Here is a 21,086-nt window from a genome sequence, read left to right as displayed (position 1 = left end):
TTCAGTCTTTTCTCTGTGATAGTGAAGTAATTTGCAAGTAACTGATTTCCTTCTCTATCCTTCCACCTCCCCCTCCCATGTTTATTTTCTCCAGTGATGGGATAAGCAGGTTGCAGGGCAAGTTTTCTCAGGGCACTGTATTCAGAGCAGTTTGTGTCTTCATTAAGGAAATCTCTGCTCACCAAAGGTACCCTGACTCTTTTGTCTCTTGGGTAGTGTGCTGTTTAATCCAGATATATTCAGCATACTGGATGTAACATGAATTCTTCAAACTGCTTAGCTGGTGCAGCTAAAAAAACAAGTATACAACAGTATTTGTGACAGTTTTGAGTTAAATAAGAAAACTGTGGAATGTTTTCTATATTTATGTCTCTTTGAAATGTTTCTTTGCTAATTTATGCCACCCACTGGGCATCTTGGCTCTCTGCCATCTTTCCAGTTGCCCCACACAACTATGTAAAATTGGATGGTAGAAACTAACCATTTAGTGTTTTCAAGTGTTCAAACTTCTCTCAAGGAAATTATATCTATTTGGGATATTTTTCTCTGCTTTACCATATGCACAGCATAGAATTGTTGCTGGATGTTGAGGTTTTCTATATTTCAAAATGTAATTCCATATTTTTTGGCCATTTTTTAAGTTTATTAAAAGGAGCAGCCATGAAAATACTTGTGGACCTGACACTCTGCATGTGCCTATGAGTGTCTCTGACAAGAGAGAGTGTAGCAGTGATACTAGGGCTCTCATCAATAAGATCAACTGCAATTATTCCTTTGCCTGTCCTCAACATGACCATGTATGAGATATCTTCTGGGCTCAGTCCTGTCAGCTGCCAAGCAACTTGGCTCTCGTCCACCAAAACACTTAAGCACGTACTAATCTAGAAACAGTTACATTTAACTAAGTCTTCAAAGAAAAACTGCATGTTTAAGAGCTTTGTTGATTCAGCACCTAAAGAATACAACATCTTTCAAGAGGAAGCCCTCTGTGCCCTTGTTTCATCTTCTGTCCTTTCTCCCGTCCTCTTAGAGCGCAACTGCTTCAGGCAGCAATCATTTCTCATCCTTTCTGAGTGTGTGTATAGCATTTAGTGTTTGGGGATTTTTATCTGAACTGAAGCCTTTAATTGTGTTCAATAGTTGTGACTACAGTTTCGTGAGGAGAAAAGAGAGGGACTTGGCATTTCTTCTTTTTAATAATATTCATTATTATTCTTGCCTCTTTCTCTTGCTTTCCTTTACTCTTGTTAAGCATTTCATTTTTGTCAGGCTTTCATATTTCAGGCTGAAACTCGAAATTCCCATGTGATGTGTTACTATACATAATTTTATATTTTATTAAAAAAAACCCATCAGTTTCAGCAAGGAAATGTTGACAGATGGAAAAAAAAAAGGGGCGTTTTCCCCAAGCCGCTGAAATTAACTACTAGGAACTTTAGTGACAATGAAGTCAGGAAAGCAAATATCAGCGGACCACTTTATAACAAGCAAGGCAAGAATTTGATCAGTGTCTGTGTGGTCTACTATATGCTAAAATTAGCAAGTGGAGAGGGATTTGAAATAAAATTTCTGAGCCAGACACTTCCAAAATCCAACAAAATTTTAGCCAGACACTTCCAAAATCCAACAGAATTTTAATTTGGACTGAAGCTAAACACCTGAAATAATGGTGCTGTAATTCTGGGCTGTTGTTGATTAGCAGTGTCCTCAGCAGATAATATGTATCTTATGAAATAAAATTGTGAAAATGTAAAAAAATACAGAAGTAACAATGTCAAATCAGCAGACTGTATTATGGAAAGGTCTGGAATATAAGAGATTTTCTTTAAATGTAATTCAGAATTACCTAGTTTCAAGGTCCTCCTAAAGTCTGGCAAGAGGGATATCCCGCAGATGCATGGCCAGAGAAGCAAAGGCAGAGGTAATACGTGTCTCCTTCCCAGCTTCCAGGAAGTCTGGCTAAGGAAGTTAGAGGCTTGCAGAGTTTTCAGAAGTTTTGGGAGGTACTTGTCAGCCTCTTAAATATTTTCATGTGTCATCTTAGGCGGTATGTTTGTGGCTGTGGTTGGTTAAGGAAGGTGGCATGGATCCTTCTCTTGTAATTACTATCCATCATACCTTTTCCTCCTGTGAGTTCATGATGAACCTGGTACAGTTTAAAAGCAAGATATACTTTTATGAGTCTATCAGCCTTGAAAATAATGTGGTGAAAATCCAGGTCCTGCAAACCTTGAGACATTGTTTTGGAAGAGTTGTTCTTGTTGGATTTTCTCTACCTATTGAGTTAATGATTTGAAAGTGAATGGGGAAAAATATCTAGTGTATTCAGGATAAAAGAAATGCTTGTTTCCTTTTCAAGTCCTTGAAAAAACTTGGTATTTTTACACTGCAGTATGGTATTTTACTTGCATCAATTATCTCTTCACAGCCTTTTATGCCACTGTTTAAACTTACAGTGTGAGATATATTTTGTTTATAATATCTGCTCTTCTTTTAGGCACATAGTCAATATCTTGGACCCTTTAAACGTTCTCTTTTTCCATCTCATTTGTCCTTGGAATACGTTATTTTTCTCCCAGTTTTCCTAAGGCAACTTGCAAACCTCAGGATACTAAAGTTTCAGCTGAGCTTGGTAACAGGAAATTAAGTCAAAATTATGCAAACTGAGTTTTATGTTGGATTTGTTGTTAGTGTTCAATCACTTGATAGAGATTTTTTGCCTTTCTTCTCATCACTTCAGTTCTTACTTTTCTGTAGGGACAACAGCTCCTTGGACAGACTGCCTATGATCACAGAATGTACCTGTGTAACCTTGAGTATAATGAAGTGGGACTACAACTGTTCATGTGGTTTCTAAATATCTCATAATCTCATTTTACACCTGTGTACTCACCCTTGTTCTCATTCCAAGCTCCAGAAACCCTCCATGTCTTCCTGACATTTGGCCTCCTTTTCCTATCTTAAAAATGCTTCTTGTATCTTCTCTTCTTCCAAAGTGAATCCTCCTCCCTCCCCTCATCACCATCACCTTCAGAAGAGCCCTTCAGTGTTTGTAATGTTTATAGTCAAACTGAGTTTGCATAAGACAACGCTTATCTAGACAATGTTCAACAGTTCTGTTAGTCTGAATTATCTTTTTTTTCCTTATCAGTCATATATAAATAGTTATTCTTTAGAGAAATTTAAGAAGCAAACATGGATCTTTCATTTTTTTAAGGACACTTACTTATTTTAGAAGTTATTGTAAAATGAGGAGCTAAAACTCGCGTCCTCTTCCCAAAAGTGATCACTGATTGTTCTACCCATCGCTTCTTTTCTATTCTTTTTGCTCCATCTGCATAGAGCAGATCAGTCTGTCTCCATGATGGCAATCCCATGTAGTTTGTTTCCTGCATGTACACCAGCTCCTTATAGACACATTTACAATATATTTAGCACAATGGACTATGGCTATTCACTTAAGGCAAGAAAAATCAAAACAGTCTGCAGACAGAAACAAATTTGAGAGGCTAGTGATCACCCAGAGAACCTGTTGTGGAGAAGCAGTGTCCCTTGCCACTAAGCTAGAGGTGTGTGTTGTGTCCAGAAATGGAAATGTCATTGGGATGGGTGGAATGGACATACTGAGTAATGATATGTTAATTTGGTATGCAGTTAATCCTCTGCTATAAATGGACATCTTTTTTTATGAAAATGTTAGCTAGGACAGCTAGGACATCTTTCACTCTTGAAGGCCATTAGATGTGAAGCATTCAAAGGTGGATATCCTGTCTCTATAATAATGCTCAATGGGATAATGAGGATAGCTCACAATGAATAAAACTTTGTTCTCCACTATATTAAAATGGATGGTTTTATATGTGATAAACACGTCAAATATCCACACAGAGCCTGATGGATAATTGGCAAATCACAGCACCGTTCAAGAGAAGGTCATCTCTTAAACACTTGTATCTGAGCTATTTTAGCTCCAGCTCTGCTGTCATTTAAATACTTTGATACTCTCAGTGTTGGCAGCTGAATTTGTCTCTTTTAATAGTCTTTCCCCTTACAGTGCATCAATGAGATGCAATCCCATATGTGACTTCTCATACAGTTCCATATGTGACTTCTCCATGATGTTCAATTGAAGTAAAGAGAGACTGTAACAAGCATAATGCTTCTTTTGCTTGGAACAACTCTATCAGCACAGCATTACAAATGTTTGGAGTATTTTGGTTTTTATGTTTATTTTAAATGACCGTAGTGATTATGTGAGTATATGCTGAATCACCATAGTTTCTCTTTTGTCTTTGTCACTAAATTCACCTTGATTGTTTATCTCTTACATAAAAACAGATATGGATAAAGATCTCTCTCATATTAATTGAAGAGATTGCTATAAGACTTTATGGCCATTTGGGACTAAATTTTTAGATGCTAGAGAACAAATACTGACAGTAGTCTAGTGTTTAGACATGTAAATATCAGATTTTTTATTTTTAAAAAATCAAAACTGAAGTACCTTTTTTGTTTTTCCCGTACTAAGGGCAATGTTAGAGAAACTGGTATTAGATAATTTCCAAGTGAGTGAGAGTTGTTTGCAGGCATTACTTCTACAGTACAATAATTAAAACCAGGTCTGTAACTAACAGGGGAAAAGGTGTTTTGTTAGTTTAGATGTGTTTTCTTTACAAGAAAATAAATTGAATATATAGTTGTAGCCTTGATTCTGGAGGAGGTTTTAAATTTAGCTTTTGACCCTTTGATTTTAAAATAAAAGTATCTGTAACTTTACTCCTAAGCCGGGAGGTAAGACTGAGTGCATAGGAATGTGAACTGCCACAAGTAGTTTGGAAGGGAGCCTCCCTTGGCACAACCCCCTCCATGTTTTCAAATTGGAGGACCAGATATCTGATTGCCAAAAAAAAATGTAATATATAAAATAACCTTTCCAGTATTTCCGGGTTTTAATTAACCAATCAGTTTAGGAATGGTATCTTTAGAAAGATAGAATAGCAAATAAAGTATCTATACTTTAGAAAGTAGTTCCACCTGTCCCCATCTGGTACATTTCTCCAGCTTTAATAGGCTTTATAACACATTTTGACAGACCCGTTAGTTAGATAGTGAAGTAGTTGGAAAATTAGGCAAAATGTGACAAAGCTTTAGCCACAACTAAAGGGATGTTTTTCATTGATGACTGAATGCACAGGCATGTCTGTGCAGAAGATTCCTTCCACTACTAAGTGCTGTATCTAGTGTATGTTTGTTTAAAACCAAAAATAAATTTAAATGAGGGAGGGTACAGGATAGAAGCTAAAGGAATAAAGACACATAACATGTTGTACAGCTCCTCAGACATACATTTAAACACTCCAGTCATCAAGAGAGTGCTGGATACAAAAGATGTAGGTAGAGTTTCATTATTATTTCAAACGTAAGTGTATTTTTTATGTTGTTCCCTCTTACATAGAATCTAAAATTTTGCAAACTGAAAAATTCTGTTCCCTTCAATGCATGTGTTTTCTCCTTCTCTGCCCAAAGATGTTTGCCTTATTCTTTAGTTTAAATAAATATATTTAATATGTATGTTTCTGAATAAAAGGAGAAAAATACATACTTTTCTTATTATTTTAAATGCTCCCTCCTTCCCTGTTCTGTTGAGCAGTTCTATTGCTGGAATTAAAAGCTGAAATTTAGAAAGAAATCTTGTTCCAGGGAAAAATTATTTTTATTTATTAGAGTTTTGAAGTCCACAGAGTGTACAGCAGACTGTCCTTTTAGCATTGGTGAAGGCCCAGTTGTTTATGCTGTAAAATATCTTCAGTTCCCCTGAAGACAGTACCCTTTAATCTACACTTTTAGAAAAACAGCCATGGTTATGTATGTAATTAACTGTGGTGTCCTGCTCCCTTTGAAATGTAAGAAGTTAAGGAAATCAAATTAAATCAAACTTTGTAACATCTTTGTGAACAGTGCTACTTGTACAGACTGGTGGCTTCTTAGAACAAGGAAATGTTCCCAAACTGATCATGGAAACCTATTCAAGACACTTAAAAGTATCCAATTCTGAAAGTCTAATTTACCTCTTCATTAAGATTAGAGTCATTAAGGGAGGTAGATACACACTTTACTCAAGAGCAGAATATTGAGCCTCTCCATTTCCTTTATCTGCTGGATGACTCTGAACTATCCAGGATCACTTACAAAATAATTTAGGAAATGGGAGGTTCATTTGAAAACATGTCCTGGGTTCTGCATTTCCTACCAAGGATTTGAGCAAGAAGTAGAGCACTGGAAGTCCCCAAGATGTTTCTGTAAGCTCCAGTGTTAAGTATTATCTGGTTTTAACACTTACTGTGTGAGAAAGAAATGCTGTGTCAGCTATCAGGCAGTCACATGCCATTAATTTTTTGCTGAAGATGAGTGCAAACTAAGGCATATGGAAATGGATAGTCTTGCCTGGCATGTTGCCATGTTTGTGGCAGAACTTTTTGAGAAAAAATATTCTGATTTATATTTTTAGTAAGAAAACTGTCCCTATTTTCACAAGGCTTCATTGTGTGCTCTGACAAGACCACTTACATCTCTGATTCTATGATCAGTAAAATAAAATGTGAAATCTCATTATCTACCATAATGGAGTGGTGCATGAAAATTACATATAGTCTGTTTCTTTTTAAAACATGTGGCTTTTACAGTAAATTTTCTACAAGCTGGAATAATAGAAGATTGGGGCGGTAACTGGCATACCCTGTGTAACTTAGAAGCAGTGTACTGTGGAAGCAGTATAGCCTTGCTTGCACTGGATTGCATATGATTTGGTATGTCATGCTGGACTGAAGACGCTTCACACTGAGCCACCTGGTATGACCCTGCTGCACCCAGGGCACAGTTTATTTGCAAATGGATTAACCTGCTTGCGAATGATGGAAGTTGTCTTTAGGCCTACAGTCACACAGAGCAGACGGACTGAGAGAAGGGAAAGGAAGATCTGGTCTTGTAGAAGATATGAGGCATGGCTCTGTAGCTCTGACCTATTTTAGGAGGAGTATGCAAATATAGAAACTCTTGATAAGGAAATACAGATTTTCTTTAAGGTAATACATGCCAAAGCAATACAATAGTGACTGCTATCATTACCTCTGAGCAACAATTTCCTAGCCTCTGATTTTCAATCACTTGCAAATTTTCTGAAATTTGCACCTTCTTGGCTGAAATGTCATTCTTCATCTCTGCCTGAATATACATACTTTGCTTCTAGTATTTGAGCAGAAAACAGACATTTCTTTGTAAGTTGGAAAAAACTGGGAAGAAAATATACTCTGTAATAAAAAGAGGGTGTTTAAAATGAGAGAAATTACTGAATTTTGAAAGCTGACATTACTTACAGAAATTACCCTTACTGAAGGGAATAGGAAGGAGATATTGGTTTTAATTTGGCCAATCTTAGCAGTTAAAAACTTATTTTTGAGAATGCATAATAGATTCCTCTTCTCTCTCCCATTCCCTCATGAAGCACACAAACCAACAAGGCTGATCTACAAGTATGTGTGAGTACCACAAGTTTTAAGTTTGCCACTACACTATCAAAGTAGTGGGGCCACAGCTGAAACAGGAGTTCCTTTGTCCTTGGAGAAACTGGAAGAAACTAGTTTGCTTTGAGAACTCATGCACAGCTAATAAGAGGCTGTTACTCTCCATGGAGAAGAACGGGTAGCTATTCACATGTTCTCTTTTATGATCTGCGAGATCTTTTTATTTCTTACATATGGAAAGTACATGTAATGTCTGAGAGAAGATGGTATCCCTATACTTGCACCCAAGTGAATGGAAAAAGTGTTGCTAGTAATTTAATTTAATCAAGTCCTGTCTTTTTCATCTTCTAAAATTAAACTTGTGTTCTCATTCCATTTTCTCTTTTTGAGTGTACATTATACAGAACAGGCATAGGATTTCAAGAAAATTTTTTTAACTTGGAAAAACTGCCCTTCTGCACCCTCGAGTTGCATGATGAACACTGACGTTGTCCGCCATCTGATGTTGCATTGCTTCAAGACCATACAAATATCCTCCTTAAGAATATGAGAAGAGCTTGTAATTGAGCTCATGAGCAGTTCCCTTTGCTACAGATGTTATTCCAAGCTCACTTCTACTCCAAGCTGTGTACAAATGGAGAAAAGGCTTTGGAGAGTCTCCTCTCCTCATCTGAGCGCCCTACTGTGTGGTCTTCATGTTTGATTACAGCCCATCTCTTTTTGTATCATTTCTGTTATTATTTTAAAACATTTGATTAGAGCTAAATTTTGAACTGTACTTCCAATGTGAGCTCAGTTTTCACCCTGCTGACAGGCCCAAACAAAATCTGCCTGATTTTTCACCCTTTTTATTTGACAAATAAAGACTTGCTGCAATGCTTTTCCTTCTAATTATGGCACCTGGTTAGTGGCTGTCCGATTTTACCACTTGTGCTGCAGTGAAGTAAACTCTTATCAGTTGATAAGAATTTTACCTTTGACCATAGTATTAGCTGGAATCTGATCAGGTTAAACAACTATTATTAGTCTATTTTGCAGCCTTTCTTGACACATTACAGAGCCTTGTCTTACTATCACATCCATCTGGGTCAAGTATGGTGGGGAGGACAAATAGTGCACACGTGATGCTTTGATCATCCATGAGAGAAGTCTAGTCAATGGGTTATTCTTGAATATGTACTGGCCCATGCTATGCATAACAGAACTTTTTAAAACATTTTTTTGAGCAGCATTAGTAGACTTCTTGAAGAAATATAACTATAATAGTACCTACTTTTTTCTCTAAGGACTCTCTCTGTGTTCCTTTAAATTGTGAATAAATGTTACCCTAGGCTTTGCGGTGCTAGTGGCCTATCAGTTAGCTATCCCAAACCTGGTTTAATAAACCCTTCAAACCACTGTAGAACAAAATCAGTCTAACCTGAAACCTGTTCTGCTGAGATATTCCTGTTGTACTTTTGCTTCATCGCCTTTCTTGAAATAATCTTTGAGAAAATTAATGTCTTAGTCCAGCATGCATTTTCCCTCCAACTCAAGAAAGAAGGGAGGATTTCCGAGGATAATAACACAATGTGAAGTACGCAGTTAGAAAGATTGTTTTCCTGCTGTCTTGTTCCTATCTCTGAACAGTTTATTCCTGCAGATACTACTTAAGCCTTGCAGCATAGTTTGAGTGGAATATCTGCCGGTATGTGGTTGGGATTAAAATTCCCATGATCTTTATCTTGGAGTGATCCTGTATTTTCACTTTTTATACCCATTTAATCTGTTAAATTCGAGCTGATGGAAAATCAGACTTAGAATACATTTGGATACAATATATGGATTTGGATACAGAATGCCTAGATAGCTTTTTCAAAAATTAACTAAGTGTCTCTTGATAAGGCTTCATCAGTGACATCTAGAAATTACTTTTGAAAACGATAGCTGTGTAGCCTTAGCACTTTACTCCATGTTGGTTGATTCTGACGGTTTGCCAGCATAAGTGACATAGAAACTCTACATTTCCGAGTGTACCAAACTGTATGAATCAGCTGGGTAGCATACCTCTGAAAAGGTCATGGCTAATAACAAAGAAAATGTACCTTTTACAGAATAGCTACATGAGGAGCGAAAATGCCCTAATTAAAATACTATTACTATTATTCACTTCATAATTTAGAGTTTGTCAGATGCCCAGTCATTTATCAGTGGACTATCTCCAATAAGACAATTTTTACAGACTTTTCCAGGGCCACATTTTAGGTGAACCTTCCATGCCTTGTTCCAAGTTATCTATCTGTTGGTCAATGGATCAAGCCTGGAATATTTCACAGCCTTTTTCAGAAAACCTTGACAATTTGCCTGTAGTCCACAGAGCCTTCAGGTACAGGAGCTGGGCACAGCATGCAGGATCCCATCAGCACATGCTTTGCACCTCACAGTGTCTCATGAGATCTGACTCTCCATGGTTTTCCAGAAGGACTACAAAAGGCCTTAAAAAAGCAAAGGAAGTCTACAGCCCCAGTCACTCTTCCTTGCCCAGCAGTGTATTTATGATGGCATGGTTTGGTGTGTCTAGGGCAGTAACACGTACAACTTTCTTCACTGCTTCTTGGTGATATTCTGACCCATTCTTCATAAAAGACGATATGACAAAGCCTGATGATTTATTGTGATGCCTCTCAGGGTGATATCTACATCATTGCTCTACCCACCCACAGCTGACTTTGCACCACACTAGTCTATAGTTAGAAATGCCATGCTCGCAGTGAATTACGTAACTGATAGCAGCATTGTCTTCCCTGGAGGATATTAAACATCTTACAACACTTGTAGGGAAGACTAAGTAGTAATTCTGCTACTGAAACCAAGACTGCTTCTTAAAAAACTTGTTTGTTAATATCGAGAGCTCTGCATGCTCTGCCACCAGCCTGAGTAGGGCACGTTTTCAGCAGGCAAATGGCGACATGAGGTCAGGGGGTGGGGACTGGAGGACTGTTTGTGAGCTCACATGTGTGTGCAGATATATGTGCATCTAGCTAAATTAACAGATATCAGTTGTCTCATTCCACATGTGAGTTTAAATGCGTGGTCTTTACTTGCACTGTCATTTCAGTCCCAACCTGTACAGAGGGTGAAAGGCTGAGCAGAAGAGCTCACTGTGGTTTGTAATTGCTGCATAGCTGCACCATTGCCTTTATCTAGTCCTTTTTTTTCAAAATACCTCAAATATTTTTGTATTGCAGAGTGAAATCTCAACACGGGTTTCATCTCAGTCTCCAGTGTTTGACTCCATATTCTTTTGTCAGCATTAAAACCCTGGAACACTGTGCTGGGTTTGGTTTTGAAGTGTTTTGTGCCTGCGTGAACAGCTGAGCCTGCCTTTTTACTGTGTAACTGCCAACATCAAGCTCCCAAGGGAGGTTGGTGAAACATCAAGTGATAGCACGGTGTTTATTTTAGCTGATGTTGTCGTGAAAGTATACTGTTAGTCACTTACTCCACTAAAATGATGGTGAGGGAGGTATTAGGTAATGTGTGAAGAAGCTGGAAACTTGTCTTGAGTTTTTGTGAGGATCCTGAACAGGAAGGCATCTGCTGCCCTGGTCCAGGGGCAGAACAGAGATCCTCTGCCCAGCACAGCGCTCACGTGTTACCGAGGAGCTGGGCGGGGGCAGAGGTCCTGCCTGTTCATAACTCACCTTGCCTCTTTCCTCCATGATCAAAGTAATTAGAGTGAGAAAATAAACCAAAACAAACTAAAGCATGACCACAACCATAGAAATCCTTCTCTGCACAAAGTCTTGTGATAAGTTTGAAGAGGTACAGCTGTTTTCAGCAAAGGAAAGGTGACTGGGGACAATATATGTTTTGATGCAAATTTCTATAGGAAACTCTGGATGGGATTTTGCATTCATTTTTAGATTTAAATGTAATATAAATATTAGTAATATAGATTATATATAGATAGGTTTAGATATAGATACAGACCATATAGATACATTTAATGAGTACATAGAGTGGGGTTTTTTTCTTCACAAAGTATTTCTTTGGAACAAAAAAAAACACCTGAAACTTTGACACAGAATTGTGTTTCTCAAAAAAAACCAAAGTGGGCCCATTGTTTGCAAGGGCTCTTGACTCAACCAGCTTAGCAAATTAATGTTGTAGCTTTCTCAGAGTGACTTTTTCCTGTGAAATTAACCCATTCTCATTAATTATTAGTGCCCACATTTGACAGATGTCAGTAACTGGCAAAAACATCACCTCTCTGATGATGGAAAGCTGATCATCTAATGACTGCACTCATCAACCTGTAAAAGGAACAGCCTTCTGTTTGAGGGATCTAATTTCTTCTCGATGCCTAGGAATTGTGATGATTTTCGATGCCTAGGAATTGTGATGATTTTCCTTCAAAAAAGAAAAAAAGTGGGAGGGAAGAAGCCTAAGAATGTAAGCACCTTTTTTTTTTTAACTGTTTCAGCAATAAGGGAAAAAAAATATTTATTGAGATGTAATACAGCCTGCAATGAGGGTATTCATTATACATGTGGTGCCGAATGTACCATGAAGTGAAGCTGGGTGGTTGAAAGGGTTGGCACTGCCTCTCAAGCCTTCTGAGATACTGGTTGCCTGATCTGCCATTGATCTATAGTCCTACATCCTACCACCATATGTGGCCCTCCCCTATGGGTACCAGTACCTTTCTCTCCCTCTTCCTCCCGCACACATCCCCTCCTCTGTTTCAGTTCTTGCCTCTGTCAGTTAGAAGAGAGCTAATCTAAAAACAACATAGGGAACAGTGTGAACAGCAACAATGAGAGTCACTTAAACAAATGGATTTGTAAAACTCGATTGTTCTAAGCCTGTGCAAGCCAGGACTACAATTTGAATTAAACATAAGGTGACTCTTTTCACTGAATCAATAAGTGCAAATAACATAGCTTGCAACCATGTTTTATTTCCCAGACAAAAATGGTTCTTAACAACTTTCTGAAGGCTATGCTTCAGCCACCTGCTGCTAAAGTTGTTTGCTTTTTCCTAGAAAATTTGATCTTCTACAACATTAAAACAGACAAGTATGCAGTCAGCATGCTTGTGCATACTTGGGGCTAGATGTTTCGTGGATGTTTGAGAGTCATATTTTTTAATGAACAGTATAACTTTCTACAAACTTCCTTTTAGCAAGTAAAAGTGACGGGGATGGAGGGTGGAGAGATGAAAAGGCGGAAACTTTTCTCTCATCCTCACTCAACTTTAGCTGAGTTTTGCAGATAAAGGCAATCCTCTCTGTTACTGAGAAATGTCAGTTTGCTGCTTTGCCATGATCAAATTCTTTGCTTTTCTAATACTAGTTTTCACTGCAAGATCCTGTTCTCACATGTGCTTTGGTACTTGGGTTGCTGCAGGAACCTTAAAGCACATATTTTGCAGTACTTGTTTCCATCTTGCAAATACACTGCAGCACACTGTACTAGCAGTTGATCTTTGCAGCTGGCATATGAATGTATTGTAGTGGCAACGGGAGAGTGATTGAAATGCAGACACTGAGAACAGCTGTTTACAGTGAAATCCCATTTCCCGGTTGGTTTGTTCTGAGCACAGAGGAGTTCCCTAGAAAAATAGATAACCTCTGCTTTTACTTTTCTTTAGACTATTCTCCTCCCCAGAGGTATAAATGCTGGAAAAACCTTCCACATTTGCTATTTCTACAGCGTTCCTCCAGCAAAGTTAACGACAATGAAATCTTCCTGCACTAGGAGCTTTTCTCTTTTCTGTTATTGCTTTTGTCCTCTCAAGGCCATCAAGTAGCAGGTTACTTCATGCTTTCCCCTTGGTGTCCTACATCAGCAAAATTGTCAGGTACCAACAGTGAGAAGTTAAAACCTCCAGTATTAGAGATCATTAGAATTGTATGGGATTTATTTTCTGTTCCAATACTCCCAAGTATTACAGGTCACTAGCACTTTTCAGTCTGTTTCTCTACATACTTAATCAATACTGAAATAACTAACATGTAAAAGAGGGAGGAGTGGAATTTCAGATCCTTTATTCTGAAATGCTTCTGAGTCTAATGTGTAGGATGAGGGAGAGAAAATTCATACAAATCAGCATAATCTTTGGGTGCTAATTTACATCAAATGAGGATCCTGGGTGCTACATAGTTTTGATTTTTAAGTCTGTGTCTTAGAGAACCTCTGCAGCTATGCATTAAAGCTGTTGTACGGACAGCAGGCAAACTGCATTATTAAAATGTTGTTGTTGTTAAATCCAAACCATTTTTTTCCTGTAGAAGTGCTTAAGGGGAAAGAAAACATCCAAAACCTAGTCCAAATTGAGTCTTTATGACACAACAAAAATAAAAAGCAAAAGCCAGACAAACTGAGCATGTTTTTTATTGTTATTAAAAAGAATATGGATCTGGACTGACAGCTTGTAAACTAAGATGCAACTTGATCTGATTTCAAATGGCCAAAATGTTATAGCATCCTCAAAACAACCGATGGAAATCTTGATGTTTTGTTAGATGATTCAATATTCAGGAGTTTGATTTGCCTTCTTAGTAAAAGGAGATTATGCATCAGAAGAAAGTTTTATATTTTGATGTGATTACTCTTTGAATTAAATATTAAAATCAAAAGAAAACAAGCCGTATCTCAGCAGCTGTGCAGAGACACACGCTTGGGCGATCTAACCATCCTCACCACTGTTTGCTCCTTTTTAACATGATAGCCCAGTCACCCTGACCTTCCCCCCATTTGTTCTTCTACCTTGTTTGCTCTTCTGTCTCCATCTCTCTTTCTCTACAGTCTTTGGTGTGGTTAGCTGAGGACTTTTGGAAGAGGTGTGATTTATCAAAGGTGCAACTGTTTTCTTTTTAAACAACAGGCTTTTCACAAACATCCCTTCCACCCTAGCTACAAGTGGTTTAATCAACAATAAGGGCAATAAAACCCCTCTTTATTTACGCTAGACTGATGCTTTCTTGAACATAATGAGACATACTTGGCAGGTGCAACTTTACAGATAATTTGTAAAAGCACAATGGACATTTATTACTCCCCTACCATTAATTGTAAGTGTTTATAAAATATATGTTAATAGAGGTGGATACGTGTATACATGTGATTGTAAAAACTAAATGAAGAAGATAAAAAAAACAAAACTGTCAGAATGATTCAATAGGGAAAGAATAACCAAAGGAAAGAGAGCTGATTATTCGCACATAAAAACCCACATCAATATGATATTTGGGTTGCCCTGGCAGTGGAGTGAGCCAGGAGCTGCTATTACTTCTCAGCAAATGATACCAGGCATCGCTGCTAGTTCCCAAGCCTACAACTCTCTATACAGAGATTAGACAGGAGGTACTTAAGTAACAACTACCACCAAGTGAGTGAATAGCTGTAGAGTATAACAAAGTACTTAATTTTTGACAGAAAAGCAACATCTCCTTAAACAGCATGTCTGTCATTTCACATATATAAACATTATATTGCATAAATACTATACTTTCACTCCCTAAATGATATTTTGCCAGTATTCTTTAGCAGCCCCTAGACCGAATTGTTTATGAATGTGGCAGTAGAAAAGCTGCATCCATTAACTTTATCTGAAAAATAAAAAAAAAAAGAACCCTGCTGTTAGTTACAGAAGTAAAAAATAGCTGACAGTCATTTCTTGGCTCTTGGTGGTTTTAGTGAGCTATTCACTGTGATAGAGGGAACTGTGCAACCACGAAACTGCTGGAAATTAAAAATAACTCCACAAATAGGTGAAATAAAATTACCAATGTTCAACCAAATGAATATGGATGCATTTAGCTACAGCTAACATGTAACATTGATTCACTGAGAGAACACCTGGGGGCGAAATTCACAATCCTGTGTGCAAAATAGCTCACTCAACAGCTACCCAGTGCATTACCTTGGTGCTTGTTCCCTCAAAAAATGTCAATGTCTTTAGCTAGGTCCAGGTGTAATAGATGTCACAAACTTAAAACTGTTGGGTGAAAGTTACAGTTTTCAATGTGATGTTTATTGAATCTTAATGCACATATACCCTCTTCCTCCTTTAAGAAGAGATCTACCTGCAGCCCGTGGAGGCCCACAGAGGAGCAAAGATCCACCTGCAGCCCATGGAGGACCCCATGTCAGAGCAGGTGGATGCCCAAGGGAGGCTGCGGCCAATGAAGGGGCCTGCACGGGGGCAGGCTCCTAGCAGGACCTGTGGGCCTGTGGAGGGTGGCGACCATGCTGGAGCAGGTTTGCTGGCAGAGCTTGTGACCCTGCAGGAGACCCACGCTGAAGCAGTCTGTTCCTGAAGGACTGCACCCCATGGAAGGGACCCACACTGGAGTGGTTTGTGAAGAACTGCAGCCCATGGGAAGGACCCATGCTGGAAAAGTTTGTGGAGGACTGTGGAAGGGACCCCACACAGGAGCAAGGGCAGAGTGTGAGGAGTCCTCCACCTGAGGAGGGAGGAGCAGCAGATACAAGGTGTCATGTCACAACCCCCATTCACCATCTCATTTTGCTGCTTGGGGGTGAGGAGGTAGACAAAATTGGGAGTGAAGTTGAGGTTAGGAAGAAGGGAGGTGTGGGAGGAAGGTGTTTTAAGATTTAGTTTTTACTTCTCATTATTCATCTCTGATTTGATTGAAAATAAATTAAACTAATTTCCCCAAGTCCATGGCAGTAATTGCTGAGTGATCTCCCTATCCTTATCTTGACCCACGAGCCTCTCATTATATTTCCTCTTCCCTGTCCAGATGAGGAGGGGGCCTGATAGATTGGCTTTGGTGGGCACTTGGCATCCAGTCAAGGTCAACCCACCACATTCCTTTTTGGAGGAATTTAAGATAAGGATAATAATTGGGAGAGGTAACAGGCAAAACATGGACTGAAACATGTTAGAAACTGGAATGATCATGGGGAATTTGAGTTGTTGTCGTTATGGTGAAGACATGATGGGTGAATTGTGTGTAAATTGTCCACTTTTGTTTGCTGTTGTGATTAAGTTATTTTCATGTTGCTGTGAGGAATTCTTTTTGTTGATGTAAGTGATATTTGTAAGGATGGCAAAGATTGTGTGATGAATGTAGATTTTAATGATAATTCTTAAATATACGATTCACAGAGGTGAGAGGTAAGAAATTATTATCCTTTAAGGAAGTTTGAAGCTGAACTTGAGCACAATATTTGGTCAATAATCATAATCTTTCTTAGAGCACAAGTCATGTTAAGCAAAAGTTAATTTTTCATTGACTTTTAATATTTTGCTGGCGTTGAAGCTATGAAGGATGGGTAGTGGAGACAAGAGAGACTAAAATATCTTACTTTTATATCTAATTTAATGTTAGAATTGGTTTGTATTTTTTTGTGTGAAACTTTACTTTATTATTGCTTCAGCAGTTCTAGGGATACCAAAGCAATCCTAAATAGAGTACTCATGTTTGGGTCTGATTTTGAAATTGGTTCTGCTTTGCAATCCTAAGTCACACTGTAAGCAGCAAAGCAAATGATGGGTGCCTTGAGCTGCTCCATGTTGGAGATAGCAGTACAGATTTAACTTGCCTCATTGGGGAGAGAAGAGTGTGTGTGAAAGACATTTCCTTTTTGAGGTTCTGGTGAGAAATGCCAAGGCTGCCTGACCTTTAACAAAAAATAAATAAATAAATAAATAAATAAATAAATAAATAAATAAATAAATAATAATAATAATAATAATAATAATAATAATAAACCTGCTTTCTGTTGTGCAATTGTGTGAATTCAGTAAGATGAATATCCAGTATTCAGAGCTTGTTGTTCAAAGGAAGAGTTAAGACAAAATTAGGACAAAAGGGATGGCTACTTACTGGAACATCTGTGGGCTACATGACCAAAGGATGCTTTCTGGATGACACAAGATGGAAAACCAGATCTTCAGCACAAATGAGAGACTTTATTCTTCAACTCTTACATGATGAAGGATTTATAACATAAAAGTTCAGAGCAATCAAAGATCAGGAAGACTGTTGCAAAGACTGTTGCATTCCTAAGCCCTTCCGTCACCAAGACCATGAAGACCATGAGCAGAAGAAGAAAGGGATACAATGCTGAATGGCCCTAACTGTGAACTGATCTTGTCTGGAAAAGGTAAAGGGCTTGTTAGGAGTCCTCCCTTAGTCTTTTTTCTTTTGAGTGTTGTTTCAGGTTGTTTTAGGCACAAGAGTGCCTGATTGGTTTTGCCCAAACAATAAATTAGGGATGTGAACTGTTTCCTTCATGCCATCCATCAGGATACATCTCTGTAGTCCAGTGCAGGCAGTTGTTAGTTGTGTGCACTCTGACCTTAAGTTAAATAGCTTCCAGACCTGTGCTGGCTCACACTCTGCCAGTTTGGTGCACAGATGGCACTCGTGAATCCGTGTGCTGCTCTCAGTGGACATTCCTTCCAATCTGAAAGATACTTTAGAGGTCAAAACCACGAAAAAAAATGCCATTCATCAAGTATGTAGGAAGTGAGTAGGCACCATCTCAAAAGCATATTAATCATGGAGAGGCACTTAATGACATGTGGCAGAACTCCAGTTGGTTGAGATCTTCTTACTCAAAGGAGCAAGACAAGATTTCAAATGACTTGTGCCTGACCTTTGGTTTTCCTTGCTTTCCTGACATGTGTCCTTTTAGTTCTCTGCACCCTCCTTCCAAAGAGAACTAAAGCCCGAGCGCAGTTTCACTCGTCTGTTGGCTTTCCAGGAGCTTTTCTTGTGTCAGTTGTATAGGTGAGCCAGTCAAAGAGCAAAAATGCCACCACGTGGTTTTAATGACTGACAGAGACATTTCAGTAATGAACACCAAGTGCTCAGGTACATTAGCTGATAAAAAACTGCCTACCTGAAATATCTTCTCACCATATTGAAGAACAATATTTGAATGGCAGATCAGTTCATACATATCACATCAGCTTCCTGTGGGCTATCCACAGTCTGGAGAAGGGGCTAAGTTCAAGGAATAGTCTGCAGTAAATAATTTGCTCTTCTGTAGAAGCTTTTTTTCTCCATCCATTTTTCTCCTGGTTTCTGCTCAGCATTTTTGGGTGAGCTGTTTCCCCTGAGAATTTTGTAAGTTGCCATAGACTGCTGTTGAGGAATAAAGTTCAGTCACAGTCTCCAGTGTAATGTAGAAAGGGAAAGCATTAATTAAAAAAAAAAGAGGTAACCTAATACTTACAGCCCTGTGAACAGACCCCAGGCAGCACAGAGCTGATTCTTCTGGTTCATTTCTCCTTCGTACTTGGGCATTTATACTGAGCCAGATAGATGAAATTATGCCTAGAGCAACACTCTCTGACTGTGTTTTTTTTTTTCTGATGTGCTGAACACCTGTCCCCTATCTCTCCCATTGCATTTAAAACAGTATAAGTCTCGTAATAGCATTTCTGTCTCTTTTTTTCTAAAGAAATGGATTGAAATCTATTGATATTTAACAACAGGTCTTTAGTGGGAGATGATAATTAGCTAAATAGAGGTGCCTTTGGGTGTTTAGTGGCTTTAAAGTAGTACATTTAAATCTGGTTCTGCTTGCTATTTTAAAAACAGTTTTCAGGCATTAAAGCAGCAGGACATGCTCTGACCCAATATAATGATCCTCATTGTCCATGTAACAAGAAAGTAGCTAACAGTTTATATGCCAAAGGGAAATGCAAAGAGAGTCATGAGCAACTTAGGAAAAACTTGTTCATCGGGAAATCCTCTCCGAACATTTGACATATTAGTGGTTAGGTTATGCTCTGTGGTATACATAGAATCATAGAATAGTTAGAGTTGGAAGGGACCTTTAAAGGTCATCTAGTCCAATGCCCCTGCAAGGAGCAGGGACACCTACAACCAGATCAGATTGCTCAGAGCTCCGTCCAACCTGGCCTTGAATGTTTCCAGGGATGGGGCATCAACCACCTCTCTGGGCAATCTGTTCCAGCGTTCCACCAACTTCAGGGTAAAAAATTTTTTCCTGATGTCTAGTCTGAATCTACCTCCCTCTATTTTAAAACCATTACCCCTTGTCCTATAGCAACAGGCCCTGCTGAAGAGTCTTCTCCCCATCTTTCCTGTGGGCCCCCTTCAGGTACTGGAAGTCTGCTATAAGGTCTCCCCGGAGCTTTCTCTTTGCCAGGCTGAACAGCCCCAACTCGCTCAGCCTGTCCTCATAGGAAAGGTGCTCCAGCCCTCTGATCATCTTTCTGGCCCTCCTCTAGACCTTCTTCAACTGCTCCATGTCCTTCTTGTGTTGGGGGCTCTAGAACTGGATGCAGTACTCCGGATGGGGTCTCACTAGAGCAGAGCAGAGGGGCAGAATCACCTCCCTCGACCTGCTGGCCATGCTTCTTTTGATGCAGCCCAGGATGCGGTTCTCTTTCTGGGCTGCAAGTGCACATTGCCAGCTCATGTTAAGCTTCTCGTCCACCAGCACCCTCAAGTCCTTCTCCTCAGGTCTGCTGTCAATTCATTGTCTTCCCAGCACAAGTATTTGTGCTTGAGATTGCCCTGACCCAGGTGCAGGACCTTGCACTTGGCCTGGTTGAACTTCATGAGGGCCACCTCTCCACGATGTCAAGGGATGGCATCCTTTCCTTCAGCATATCGACCACATCACACAGCTTGGTGTCATCAGCAAACTTGCTGAGGGTGCACTCATGTGCATGCCACTGTCCATGTCACTGACAAAGATGTTGAACAGGGCCAGTCCCAATATCAACCCCTGAGGAATGCCACTCATCACCGGTCTCCACTTGGACGTCAAACCATTGACCACAACTCTTCGAGTGTGGCCACCCAGCCAATTCCTTATCCACCAAGTGGTCCATCCACCAAATCCATGTCTCTCCAGTTCAGAGACAAAGATGTTGTGTGAGACATTGTCAAATGCTTTGTAGAAATACAGGTCGATGATGTCAGTTGGTCCTCCCTTATCCACCAATGCTGTAACCCCATCATAGAAGGCCACCAAATTGGTCAGGCACATTTGCTTTTAGTGAAGCCATGTTGGCTGTGACCAATCACCTCCTTATTTTCCATGCGCCTTAACATGGTTTCCAGGAGAATCTGCTCCATGACCTTGTCAGGCACAGAGGTGAGACTGTATGTCCTCATTAGAGATGCTAATACAATCGCAAAAGGATCTCATTATCAATAGAATCATGTACAGCTTAAAAAATGTCCCAGCCTGTTCTTTGCCTCAATGACTTTTTCTCAGCAATGAGTTCTCCACTGAAGAGATCAAATTGCTGCATTGTTTTCAGTTTCACTGTCAGGTTCTTTTGTCTAAGAAAAGGTTTACCTGATTTAATTTCTGTAAGCCATTAGTCATCACATATTACTTTGTTACCTCGGTTCTTTTTAAGTATGCCATCTTTGTTCTCCTCCTACGAAAGTTTTTTCAAGCTTTTGGCACCCATGTCCCCACTTCTGAAGTACTTTTTCTCAAGAATTTTCTTGACATAGCGGGTCACCCCACCACAGAACAGTGGGGTTTCTGTTTATTGTTCATTTGTCACAATTTCTGGATGATCTTCCAGAATCACCACCAGGCATTTGGAAGA

The sequence above is a fragment of the Chlamydotis macqueenii genome, chromosome 2 (assembly GCF_036417535.1).
Source record: "Chlamydotis macqueenii isolate bChlMac1 chromosome 2, bChlMac1.mat, whole genome shotgun sequence".
Lineage (NCBI taxonomy): Eukaryota > Metazoa > Chordata > Aves > Otidiformes > Otididae > Chlamydotis > Chlamydotis macqueenii.
Note: the sequence above shows the minus strand (reverse complement) of the source record.